The sequence below is a fragment of the Capsicum annuum genome, chromosome 12 (assembly GCF_002878395.1).
Source record: "Capsicum annuum cultivar UCD-10X-F1 chromosome 12, UCD10Xv1.1, whole genome shotgun sequence".
NCBI classification, from domain to species: Eukaryota; Viridiplantae; Streptophyta; class Magnoliopsida; order Solanales; family Solanaceae; genus Capsicum; species Capsicum annuum.
In genome coordinates this window covers 142,574,834-142,589,872 of record NC_061122.1, presented here as the reverse complement: position 1 = coordinate 142,589,872, position 15,039 = coordinate 142,574,834, and positions in this window count along the sequence as shown.

Below are 15,039 nucleotides of genomic sequence, written 5' to 3'. Positions count from 1 at the left end.
GATTAACTTTAGGTTTGCATCTTTCATTTCTTAAGTCCTGTTCCATTGTTAATGTTGGTCCATTAAATAAAAGTGTTGTTTATGTTATCACCTTGTTGTGAATATGGATGATGAATGATGTTGGCATCAAGCTATGGCTATGTCTGTATGATTGTTTACTTTTGTCTCCTAGTAAATGTAATCAAGTGTTAGTGAATCTGTGGTTGGCATTAACTTGTAGCATATGCATGACATATGGTGTAAATCTTAAGAATAGTAGAATGAGTTTGACTCAGTTTCCTATGTGTGCGAGTATTTGTATTAGTTCTTACATAGTGTAATACCTAGAACTTGCCTGGTTCAATTGATGTTGTGTTGTAGTTAATGAAATAAGAAGAGATAGCAGGTCACCTTATGTTTTTAGTCCACTTAGCCAAAATAATTAACCCCACCAAAAACAATTTTCCATTTTTTAACCCTTCTTTGAGCCTATTTAATTTTTTTTCTTCATCACCATTGCTATCGAAGATTCAAGAATTAATTCTTATAACATTTGTAAGTGAACTTTGAATTTGTTTATGAATAATACAAGTATTCTTTCTCTTTCCTCTATGGAGATGAGTGGCTAAGCTCCCATAACTAGAGTAATAGGAGCCTTGATGTAAGCAGTTGATATGGGTTGTGATTCTAATTGAGTTTCTATAGGTAATTGATGTTGCATAAACCCTTCTTCCCTCTAATGACTTTTCTTGGTTGCAAACTTGAAAGGTGAGCCCAAGAACAATTACGTGTTCGAATAGAAAAGTGTTTGTTGGGAAAAGAAAGAGTTTACATGAAATCTAGAGACCTAAATCTTTAGATTAATGGAAAATGCCTTAACAAGGATTAGCCTACATAAGAAAATGGTTGAATAATCAATATATTCTTTAAGTTTGAGAGATTTACTAACCATTAAGGTTGAGAAACTAATGGGTAAACAATAGAATTCAGTTGCTCTTACAATTGAAGTTATTGAGTGGAACTCAAAAGTGATTCACAACCCTAACTATTTAAACATCTTGGTAAGTATAACTTTAGTTTGTTTAATATCATTGAATTATTACTAGCAGAAAGAATCATTAGTTGGAACAACTCTGTTACAATTACTTAGAATACAATTTATAAATCAAAACCCCTCTTATTCAGTAACCTTTGACCAACAGTCTAATAACAATCACAATACCTAGTGAACACAGTGTTCCCTTGGGATTCGACATCCAAACTAGTTGGGTTCTATTTTTGATAGTGACCACTTACTCTCTCAGAAGAGAGGTATAATTTAGGCGTATCATGTACCATGACTGGCGTGAGTTCTCTCATGAACCAGTTAAGGCTAAGGGAGATGTTCTCAACCAATGAGGATCCCTCTAACTTATGGTGTCACGTAATTTGGGATGTGGGCTATTTGGACCCTTGTCCTCTTAGTTCTGAGTACTATTCCCAACTGAAAGTAAACTAATATACAAAATGCTCAACAATAATGATATTCTCAAATTGAAAGATAAGTGTTTTTATATGAAAGCACTCAAAATCATAAAACTAAAGAACTAAATATTCAATTGACAATGCATGATATCTTTGGTCATCGGGTGTTTATAGCCCGCCATCTTTGAAGAATGTAACTAATTATAAAATGCTATAGTCTGAACATAACAAGGAATTTCATAACTCGAACCCAAAATCAATACTTTATCAAGATAATGAGATATTAGAATCATGTTTTTTGAAAGATGCTCAAATATATGGTAAAATATACACTCATGGTTTAGTCAAACAAAGAGACTAAAAAATAAAAAAATTTACACTTTTTCATGGAAACCCTATACTTGAAGGGTGAATTAAACATAAATAATTGAGTTAACTTTGGGACTCAATGGTTGAAAATAACTCATTGATGAAATCCCACATACTTGGATTTGAAAACCTTGATGACTCCTTTGAATTTAGAGCCTGAAAATTGAGAACCCTAGCCCTTGCTTGAAGGTGAAAAATTGCTCATTCTCTTTAAATTTTCTTAGTTTCAAGTGAATTATGATGAATGGGGGACTTAGAAGTGTTTTAGGATTGCTATTAAGCCCTTGGGTAAATTAAATGACATAGTACCAGTGTTTAAAAAGTGGGAAAGACCAAACTACACCTTTGAAAATGTTATAATAGCGCAGAACAGCTCCGACTGGTAGTTTAGGTAACGAACCATCAATCCGTTGACTAACCACCATTTGAACTATCACAAAAGGTCCATATTTTGATCTTACTACTTAAGCCAAATGTCTTTCAGATGAGTGGATTCGCACTCAACATTCGTACACATTACCTTGTTTTGAATGAATAAACGAGACATAATTGTGATTAAATTCACTAATATCCACTCTTTAAAGGAATAGAGTTGAGGGGATAGAAAGATGTGGATCGAAGCTTAAAATGATCAAAAGGAGAGAAAGAAAGTGTAGTTGAAGACCTGGAGCAAAAGGGCCTTACTTATCGTGATTGTGGTCTGCTAACCAAGATCGTGATAGTCAAGTAGGGTTAATGAACCGCAGTTACGTAAGTCTACACTGTCACAAAGGTTGAGGTTGTGGCCAATCTGGTGCGATCGGGGTTTAGCAGAAGATTTTATCCCAAGGGTAAATCTAGAAATCCACATCAATAATCCCAATTTTGACAAAAAGGCTCAAACCCTAGAATGATGGATCAGATTCCATCTTCCCCAATTTTGTTTAGTTTAGCTCTTGGGTTCATAGCCTCCATACTTGGAGAATAAAATATAGTGTAAATTTTGGGTAAATAATACATTGGAGACCTTCTAAGAGGAGGAATAGAGCACTTCCATTGTTGATTAGTCGGAGTGCAAAGTTTGAAGTAACATTCAATTAAGCTTCAATAAATTATTTTAATGGAGATTATGGGTATATCTTTGCTTATTTATCTTATGTGTAGCTAGATCTCCCTCTTGGGGTTATGTGTGAATAGGGGCTAAAGTTGTGGGTTGTTATTCTTATCCTTTATTTGGTAGTTCATACTTATTGCTATGCTAACATGGTTAGGATTTGTGAGTGAAAGCCTCAAATACCCATATGGGTTTAATGAGTAAAAGCTCAAAACTTTAGAAAGCACATGGCAATTTTCGAAAGAAGGGCTTTGGGTGAACTTTAGGAATCCACATCATCCTTGAAAGAGGGATGTGGATACCAAAGCAATGATAGATAATTATGTGTGTAATGTGCTAAATTTTCACTATCTTAGACATAAAGATGATTATGAAGTTAACTATACCATCGGTATCATCCTAGAAATAGGGATGCCTATATTGAGGATTGGTTACCAGTTGTTGAACACATCCGTTAGGTATTCAAAAGAATTAATGGGTGAAATTTTGGTATTTTGTTGAAAGACTAGCATCAATTGTTGAAACCCTAATTATTCATAGCCTCAAATTTATACTAGAAAAACAAAAAAAAACATTATTGTTGATACTTTCCTCACCCTCCTTTTTTATCTTCTTGTAATAATGGTTTGAATTTAACTTGTAGCTATTATTTCGAATTAACTTGATTGCTACTCACATTGTTCCTCATGGATTCGACCCCAAATCCCAAGTTGGGTAAATATATTGTCAATGATCGCCTTGCACTTAAATTGATGTGTAATTTGAGCATTATCACTTTCCATGACAGGTCATCACAGGTGTGACAATTCGTTACCCGAGCCATCACACTCTTACAGTCACACCCTTTGGAAAACTTAGCAGAACTTTTTACTTTGATATTGGATTAAGGTAAAATTGGATGAGTTTGAAAGATAATTCAAATATATACCATTTGGTACGTATTGAGCTCAAAAATACTTCAGAATCAAGGATTTAGGATCATTTGATTTGGATGTAGCAAGATACTTCACAAGAAATCAATTGATAATGGAGGTTTTGACTTGGCTATGATGTAGGAGTTATTTATGGCATTAATACATGAGTAGATCACCTCTCATACAATTAAAACATGAATTTTTATTCTACATACACTTGAATAGTGATTCGAATCAAGTATTAAATTTTTGGGATGTTATAATATTCTTTCTCTCTGGGTCATTCGTCCCCTAATGAAAACTAACTAATCTAAAATATTAGGGAAAGAGATGCAATTCCCATACTGAATTTCTAAGAGTTGAATATTGAAATTATAAATTATTCTATAATAGAACATAGACTGAACCAAACTCATGAATTCATGTTATTACATGAGAATTGCAGGGTGACATGAGATAGAAAGAATTAATTAAGAGAAAACTATTACCTAGAGCTGAAATTGAGTTCAAAGAGATATTATGGAGGTACTTGGTCATAATGTTTGTCTTTATTTCCCAAGTAGCTCCCTCAACTAATAGATTTTTCCATAAAACCTTTACTAAAGCTACCTTTTTATTTCTCAACTTACAAACCTGACGGTCAAGAATCTCAATTGGGACACTATATTCACACCCACACTCTCCAAAGGCACAATCGATGTTGGATCACCAATGCAATTCTTTAACAAGGGCACACAAAATATAGAATAGTGCTAAATCTATAGGTAATTCTAACTCATAGGCTACATTGCCACAGTGACCCAAAATCTAATAAGGACCAACATAGCAAGGACTGACTTTCTTTTCTTGTCGAATCTCTTCACTCTTTTCATAGGTGAAACTTTTAAGTAAACCAAATTACCAATATAAAAATCTAGTTCCCTCCTTCTAATATTTGCTTAGGACTTTTGATGACTCTAAGCTATTTTTAGCCTCTCTCTAATCAGCTAAAATTTCTTGATAGACTCATGAACTAAATTTGATTCTATCATTATAGCTTCACCAACCTCAAACCAACCAATAATATATCTATATCTCATACCATAAGTGCTTTAAATGGGGCTAATTAAATACTGGAGTGATAACTATTATTATAAGCAAACTCAATCAAAGTCAAATGACTATCCCAAATACCCTTGAAATCGATCAAACACTCACTCAACATATCCTCTAAAGTCTGAATAGTCATCTCTACTAACCATTGATATGTAGATAAAAAGCCTAACTAAGATAAAGCTGGGTACCAAGACCCTTCTGAAAGATCTTCTAGAATAAAAAGGTAAATCAAATACCCCTATTTGAAGTGATGATCATAGGGACTTCATGCAATTTTACTAACTCCCTAAGATAGAGTCTAGCATAATTCTTGACTGAATTTAAGATGTTAACTAGCAGGAAATGGGTCGACTTAGTCATTCGATCCACAATAACCCAAATAGAATCATGATAACTAACAGTATGAGTCAATTAGATAATGAAGTTCATATTCACCACTTCCCACTTCTAAGTAGAAATATTGGTGTCCTTAACCTAATGGAAATTTGGACACTTAGCCATAAATTTTGCAATATCTATTTTCATGCCATTGCATCAATAGACTTCCCATAAATCATGGTATATATTAGTAGCTCCTGGATGAATAAAATACCTACAACCATGAGCTTATACTAGCATCTATTGTCTTAAGTCATCTATATCCAAAACATATAGTCTGCCCTGATGACAAAGAACACTATCTCTCTCTTTCGAGAAAACCTCAACCATCTAACTGTGGAAAGCTCCTTTTAAATTAAGCAAAATAATTTAATTATTTTGGTCTAACCCACATGGAACAAGACACTCATATCATAATATTTTAACAACTTTAGCCATCGTCTCTTATGAAGATTTAGATCTTTCTAGTCGAACATATAATGAAGGCTTTTTTTGATCAGTTAACACATCAACATGAACCCCATAAATATAATGGATCCAAATCTTTAAGTCAAAAACAACTGATGCTGACTCAAGATCATGAGTCGAGCAATTCTTCTCATGAGGCTTGAGTTGTCTACAGGAATATTCTATAACCTTGCCATGTTCCATCAACTCACAATCAAGTTCAACTCTGGAAGCATCACAATAAACCACAAAACCATTTGAATCCTCTAGCAGAGTCAAAAATTTTCATGACCTGAGACTACCCCGCAGTCATAACACGGGGCATAGAACCACAAGAGATCCTAAGCTAACCCATGGTACTGGAATAATGCATGAGAAAATTATTAAAACATATATAAATATAAATTGACTAAGTGAAAGAATATTCATGAGAAATATTATTTCTATACATTTACAATTGGAAAGTTTAGTTATAACATCTGTATTCGAAAAAGAAAGAGAAACTGATTACAACTATTCTAACTATCTATGAAGCCACTATTAATACTAACTATAGGTATTTGGTACATGGCCCTAACTATCCCAAAGCAATACATATGAATAAGAAAATAAAGGACAAGAACTGCAATTGACTTGAGTCCTCAAAATATGAGGACTCATCCCCTACTAGTTGAATGCTATGATCCGCTTGGTTATGATCCTATAGTAAGGACCTGAATCTATATCACATAAAAGTATAGACAGAAGAGGTATGTTATCAGTACTTTGGAATGTACTAAGTATGTAAGATATGTACTAGTCATGAAAATACTCAAAACATGTTGTAAAACTAAGGACATAAGCCATTTATTGAAATATGCATTTAAAACATGTTTGTACGTAAAACCTCTAAGGCATAATGAAATTTCTAAAGCATAATCTAAGGCATTTCTAAAAACTGGTATGCGGTAGAAGTATGTCTATTATATTTAATCTCAAGTTAAGTTTGAATATGTTGTAAAACTATACTGAGGATCATATATGAATACAAGGTCTGAATTATGGGATATGAACTGATGAAATGACCAAGTATAGACATGTACTGAATGAAAATTAATAACTGAATACAGGTCATGCATAATCTAAATCATAAGGTGAGGACTATGGGATTAATTAATAATTGATATACCCTAATCTGCGCAAATTAAGGTCCAACCTGTAACCTCAATTAGGACGGTGCTAGTACCTTGCCAAGGGTACCAACACTGGCTGGCATAGATCTACTAATTTGATGTCTTTTAGGACTAGGGTGTTAGTCCTAGCTGGTGAATGACCCTTATAACCTATAGTAGTGCCCTAGTTCTAAAACATAGGGACTTCTACCGAAGGTCTCAGTCCTAACTAATAGGTGAGCCTTTATCCCTACGTTCACTCAATGCTAAGTACTAATACCAACTGAACAACACTGAAATTGATATATTTGCTCAGTATATTAATAGTCTTGAAAATAGTAACATATGCATAATCTAAAGTGCTCAAAATATGTCAACTAATACATACATGAAATCCTAGGTATCGGGTGTTCATAATCCACCAGCTATGACAAATGCAACTGAACATGAAAATATTAAAATCTTATCATAATTGAGAAAAAAAATTCATAGCACGAGTCCAAAATCATGAATTTAGCAACATATCAAGGGTTCAAATTCTAAGTCTGTGAAAATACTAAATTTCATGGGAAAACATGGTATTCCAATTAATATGGATTGAAATCCATAAAATCATGATAAATAGTGCTTAATAGTCTTGAAATTGAGAAATCTCATATAGCTTGATCATATGCTTGAAATCTTATCTAATATCATGTAAAACATGCTTGGATTTGAGAATAGCATGAATAATATAATACAAGCCTATAAAACCATGAATAATCATTAAAAAATACTTATGACTGACAAATATATCTGGGGAATTGAATTTAAGCTTGGAGTAAGAATTTGGGTAAAGCCCTAGTTTATAAAGATCATAAAATTCATGAACAAAATCATAATTTGGGTATGAGTATGAAAGGAGATCCTTATTGAATACCTACATAACTGATTATTACTCTCAATTCTTGAATTCCTGGGAGAATTTTCTTAGAATTTGTGCTTGACCTTGAGGCACCCTAGTTGCTATTAGAGAAGGGAAAATCACCTTTTTTCTTGCTTTGGATGGAATTTAGGACTTAATGAGGAATTTGGGGAATTTTGGGCTCATATACCACCATTGGGTAAGGTTAAACAATGTGGGTTAGGAGTACAAAAAGTGTAAAAAGACCACAAATCCCTTCTTAAAATATGCAGGAATTTCTGGGTTGCAGTCTTCATGGCTCAAGTAGACTCGTTATATCAGGTCACAAGTCATTACCTGATTCCTAAATTAAGGACCAAAGGCTTGGACCCTTCACTATTATGAAAATTACTTCACTCATAACAATTCATTAGGTCTCATAACTAGTCATTATCAAGAACTTGATTTCCTAGTTTCTTTCTGTTGTGACAATGGGTCCACCTAATGACTCATTAGGACTGATAATGAGTTGCTGGCTGGACTCATCGACACTGGGCTAAATTTCTTGATCATTTAATTTCATGGTAATGAGTGTAGTCCATGAATCCTTACGCCTGATAATGGGTCATTGCCGGAGCTGTTACCACTAGCAATTTAACAGTGCCTCAAACAAAATGCCATAACTTTTTGTTACGATATCAAATTAAGGAGAGACTGGTGGCATTGAAAAGGTGATTCAGTGGCCTAAATTATGGTGAGTCTAGAGCTGAAAATCTTAGGGTATTAAAATATCTCTCTCTTGGGATCATTCGTCCTGAAATAAAGACTAATTGGTTGAAAGGATAGGAAATGAGTTACGATTCCTGACATTAAATTCTAAGAGCTGAATATGGACATAATGAGTAGATTTCCAAAACTCTGACTAGATTGAAAATTAAGAAATCACTAGTATTACCTGGCTGAATTTTGTAGTTGGATAACTAACATGATTCTGGTTTCTGAATCTAGATATCTTTTATGGTTGGGACTAATTTAGACTAGGAGTAAGGACTCAACTGAATTCACAATTAGCATGAATGTAAATAAATAACATCATGAATAGGCATATTCATGAAACTTCAGATAGTAAGACTAGATGAAAAGATTGAAAACTATTGGAGCTTATCTATCTGATTGTTAAACTGAACTGTTGGCTATATGGACTAACTCATACTGAAAGTTTATAACTCAACTGAAGTATTCCTGGCACGAACGAATATTTAGAACTATAAAATAATACCTAATAACATGAAGTTTCTAAGAGTCTTTGGGAAAGTAATATTTTTTACCTTCAACACGCATTATCAGAATTTCTAATAACATTAGGGAGCAAAGAATTTTGGGCATGATTTGAATGAGATAAATGGATAAAAATTTATAATATGGTTTGAGAATCCAAGTTTGTTAGTCTAAGATCATAGAATAGGACTTAGAGTTGAACATGAGACACCTCGGGTCTGAATCTACCTATCATGAAACAAGAGTATATTTGTCAAAAGTGAGGATAGGAACACTATGATTTTAGCAAAAATACTGACAACTTCTAACTTAGCAATATTTCTTATCCATGATTCCTTCTTACGGACATACCACCCTTAGCTAGCTAAAACTTCTAACTTTTTTATGGGTACACTATATATGATTGCTAAAAGCTATGTCTAGCCTAACTGAATGCTCTCACTCTATCAAATCTTAACTCAGATATACAAGGCTCCGCCACTTAAAGGGCTATACTGGTCTTAACCACAAAAATACAACATTCTATATTTACTTGGATCTATCACCCTCAAAGATACACTTCTTCTTTCCACCTTAAAAAATCAACCTTAAGTACTAATCAAAGAGTCACTAATCACCATAAGCCATCATCTGAAGATATATCAAAAAATTATTCAAGCCTGTCACTCAACTGCCAACAACATCCCCATCAAAGCATAAAAAGGGTCACTAAAGAACTAGAACATAAGGGTCTAATATAAGAGGGATACTGTGAAATCTGGACTTATGGATTTTCATAAATTCAGCATATAATTAAGGCCTGATTGGTAAAATATAATTTCAATAAAATCATTCAAGAGATATAATCTGAGAGCATACACAATTTAGTACGATCTCACTAGTAATTAAAGATGTATCATGTGTACCTATAACTGAGCATTTTGTAAAACATGAGTACATGAGTCATAAGCTGCATGATTTGAGATTGGAATTCATAATTCATGGAATATGGTTTGTACTTCTGAGTTAATTGATGCTCTTTATACTATGAACTAAGAGTGGACATAATTTTTTATAAAGTGAATAAATATGAGCTATGATCATAAAGCTGACTTGCAAGGCATGAGTAGAGTTTCATAATGACTGAAGCACAAAAATTTATATTGAGATAATAATGGGTCAGCGTTCTCTCTCCCCTAGTGTTGTTCTAGAACTTACTACCATCACTACTAGAATCGAGAAACTTGATTTGCTTCTTTGTTCTATCATCTCCCCCTTAGATTTAAGTCATCGTTCTAAGTTTGTGGACCTCTGCAATAAACTTTGAACTGAATTGCAATCACTATACTATAGAGCCCAGGATATAATCAGTACACATAAATACTAAACTCCTCCTGAAAGACTATACCTTAAATAATAAAACCCGTTGCTAGTACTTCCTTCTAAGATACAACTCTTTAACTTTCAATATCTACAATAGTCATTATTTAATAACTTAAATTCTTATTAACTTGGAATATTCTAGAGTATTAAAATACCCCAAGTACATACCTTTTCCTTTTATAATTCCAAACTCTTTTTGCCATTAGCTTGATCATCAATAATTCAATCTTAGATTCTAACACTTAATATGGATATCCACACAATTTGTCATGCACTAATACCCACTTACTACTTTAGGATAGGAATCATGAAACACTAATCCATACAAAATTTTATGAACATACTTAACCTTTACAAGCTTTTCTATCTTTCTGGTCGCTGCCTAATCTCTATCCTGACTAAAGCATTAGCATACTCTAAGTCCCCCTTAACTGGTAAATCTCTCTCAAAGTGCTATTATACAATCTACATAACACCTTTCTAGACGCATGGACACATAATATACTAAATTTGGATAAGCACTACCCCTACTTCACTGTTGCTACACTTCTAGGCTCATGTTACTAACACTAGCTCATGTTGTCATAGGATTCTAAAAAGGTATCTGGGAGCACATATGACTTTGTCTCAGTGCATGATTTTCATAAATAGCAATGAACTCTTTCAAAGTTTGGAACTTAAAGGCACTGATGGGATCCTTTAAATCCCATGATCAATCTCATAATTATCTACAGGGACTCTCAAAAAACTCTATCAATTGGAATTTAAGCTTGACAGTTTCTACTATCTCAAAAATAAGGTATAGTTGGCATGAATGAATGTAAAAATCTATATAAGTTTCTTCGAGATTATCTCTACTGCACGATCTGAGATATGAAAGAAGGAAAACATTTCTTAAATGCCCTTTGGCCTCTCTAAGAAAGGTACAAACATCTTCGTACCGTTCCACAAGACTCTATTAGACACGACTAACCCATGGTACTAGCCTAATTCTTGAGCAACTGATTAAAGCATAAATATATATATATATATATATATATATATAAAGTAAATTGACTTAGTGGAAGCATAATCATGAGAAAAACTATTTTTATTCATTTACTATTGGAAAGTTTAGTTACAAAATTTGTATTCTGAAAAAAAAAATTAATTACAACCATTCTAACTAACTATCTATGAAGCCTCTAATAATATTGACTATGGGTAGTCGGTAAATGACCCTAATTATCCCAAATTAATACATACGAATAAGAAAATAAAGTATAAGAACTGTAACTGATTTGAGTCCTCAAAATTTAAGAACTGATCCCATACTGGTTGAATACTATGATATACTTGGCTATGATCCTGTAGTAAGCACATGAATCTACATCACATGAAAAATGTAGGCATAAAAGGTATGCTATCAGTACATTGGAATATACTAAGTATGTGAGACATGCACCAATCCTGAAAATACTTAAAACATGCTGTAAAACTAAAGATATAAGCCATTTACTAAAATATGCATTTAAAACATGTTTGTATATTAAAGTTCTAAGGCATAGTGAGATTTCTAAATCATAAACTAAGATGCGGTAGAAGCATGACTATTATATTTAATCTCAAGTTAAGTCTAAATATGTTCTAGAACTATACTGAGGATTATGTATGAATATAAGGTCTAAAACTGTGGGATATGAACTGATGCAATGACCAAGTATAGACATGTATTGAACCAAATTAAATAACTGAATATAGGGTCATGCATAATCTAAAAATTAAACATAATTTAAAACATAAAGTGAGGGCTATGGGAGCTAACAATAACCAACATACCCCAATCTAAGCAAATTGGAGTCCAACCTGTAGCCCCAGTTGGAAGGGCGCTAGTACCTTGCCACGAGTACCAACACTAGCTAGCTTGGATCCACTAATATGATGTCCTAAAGGACTAGAGTGTCAGTCCTAACTAGCGGGTGACCCTTTATAACCTATGGTGGCATCATAGTTATAGAACTTAGGGACTTCAACCAACGGTCTTAGTCCTAACTGATAGGTTAGCCTTCATCACTTCATTCACTCGGTACTAAGTAACATTCCCAACTGAACGACACTAAAAACTGATATATTCGTTCAGTATAGTAATATTCTTGAAAATAGCAACATATGCATAATCTAAAGTGCTCAAAACATATCAATTAATACATACATGAAATCCTAGGTATCAGGTGTTCATAACGCACCAACTCTGACTAATGCAACTGAACATATTAATATTAAAAGATGATCATAATAAAGAAAACGGAAAATTTCATAGCATGAGTACAAAATCATGAATTAATCAACATATCGAGGGTTCATAATTCTAAGCCTGTGAAAATACTAAATTTCATATGAAAACATGATTTATTAATTAAAATGGATTAAAATTCACAAGATTGTGATAAATAGTGCTTAATAGTCTTGAAACTGATAAATCTCATATAGCTTGATCATATGCTTGAAATCTTAACTAATATCATTTAGAACAAACTTGGATTTGAGAATGGCATGAATGATAAGATATGGGCCTAAGAAACCATGAATAATCATTAAAATCATGCTTATGAATAACAAATAGATTGTGGTTATTTGAATTTAAGCTTGGACTAACAATTTTGGTAAAGCCCTAGTTTATAAAGATCATAAAATTAATGAATAAAATCATACTTTGGGCTTGAGGATGAAGGAGATCCTAATTGAATACTCACAGACTGATTACTCTTGATTCTTGAATTCCATGTAGAATTTTCTTGGAATTTTTTCTTTAACTTGAGGAAACCTAGTTGCTATTGGAGAAGAGATAATCACCACTTTCTTGTTGTTGATGAAATTTACAACTTAATGAGGAATTTAGGGAATTTTAGGCATATATACCACCCTTGGGAAATCCTAAGAGACGTGGTTTAGGAGTTAAAAGACTGAAGATGGACCAAAAATCCCTTTTTAAAATATGTAAGAATTTCTGGGCTACATTCATCACGGCTCAAGTAACGACTCGTTATGTCAGGTCACGAGTCGTTGCCTGAGTCATGACATGAGGACCTAAACCTTGGGCCCTTCACTGTTATGACAATAAGTGCCCTCCTTACGATTCATTCAATCTCATAATGAGTCATTAGAAGGAGTCATTATGAAGAACTTGATTTTGTGGTTTCTTTCTGTTGTGACAACGGGTCCACCTAATGACTCATTAGGACTAATAATGAGTCGTCGGATGGACTTGTCACCATTAGGCTAAATTGATTTATAATTTACTGCCATGGTAATGATTCTAGTCCATGACTTATGACATTTGATAATGGGCCGTTGCCTGAACTATTACCACTCATAGTTTAATAGTGCCTCAAACAAAATGCCATAACTTTTTGTCAAGATATCTAATTAAGGAGAGAATGGTGGCATTAGAAAGCTAATTTAGTGTCCTACTTCATGGTGAGTCTAGATCTGAAAAACTTAGGGTATTACAAAATTAAAGTGGTGGTGAGTCGAGTCTTCAACTCCTGAAAACTCTTTTCACATGAATTAAATCACTGAAATTTAACTTTCTTCACAGTCAATCTAGACATGTGAAAATCAGTAGAGGAAATCCCTTTAATAAACCGTCTATATTAACCAGATAAACCTAAAAACTCCTAATATATGATAGAGAGATGGGTCCAGGATAATTTCTAACTCCTTCAGTCTTTGAGGATCAACTCAAATGCCTTTACCATAAATAATATAACCAATGATTGATACTGATTTCAACCAGAATTCACACTTGTTAAACTAAGGAATAACTAGTGATCTTTGAAAGTCTGCAATTTAATCCTTAAATGGTCTGTATGTTTATATTCAAGGATAAATGAGGATGTCATCAACAAAGACAATGACGAACATGTACAAGTACTTCTTTAACACATTTTTCATGAAGTCCATAAAAGTTGTAAGAGCATTCATTAGTCCAAAAGGAATAACAACAAGTTTGAAGTGGCCATACCAAGTTCTAAAGGTTGTTTTTGGAATTTCACATTCTCTGACTCTAAGCTAATAATATCCTGATCTAAGGCTAATCTTAGAGAAGCAATTGACAAAAGTTGGTTGAACAAGTTACCAATCCTAGAGATGGGATACTTATTATTGATTGTGACCTTGTTCATCTAGCGATAGTCAATGCATATTTTAAGAGAAATGTCTTTCTTACGTATGAAAAAACTAGAGCACCTCATGAAGAGATGTTAGGCCTATCAAAAACCTTGTCTAGGAGATCTTTTAACTATTCATTTAATTCCTTGACCTTGGCTAGAGCAATTTCTATAGGGTGAAATTGAGATAGGCTGGGTATCTGGAAGGAGATCTATTCCAAAGGTAATTTCCCACTCAGGAGAAAATTTGGGTAGATCTTCAAAAAAAACTTTGGAAACTCTTTAACTACTGGAACTGACTCAAGAGTTGAGGTTTCAGAATTTGAGTCCTTAACCCAAATAAGATGATAGATACACCCTTTGGAAATTATTTTTCTAGCCTTAAGGTAAGAGACAAATCGACTAATAGACACTGTGGTACTATCCTTCCACTCTATGGCTGGATCATTTGGAAATTGAAATTGGACTACTCTATTTA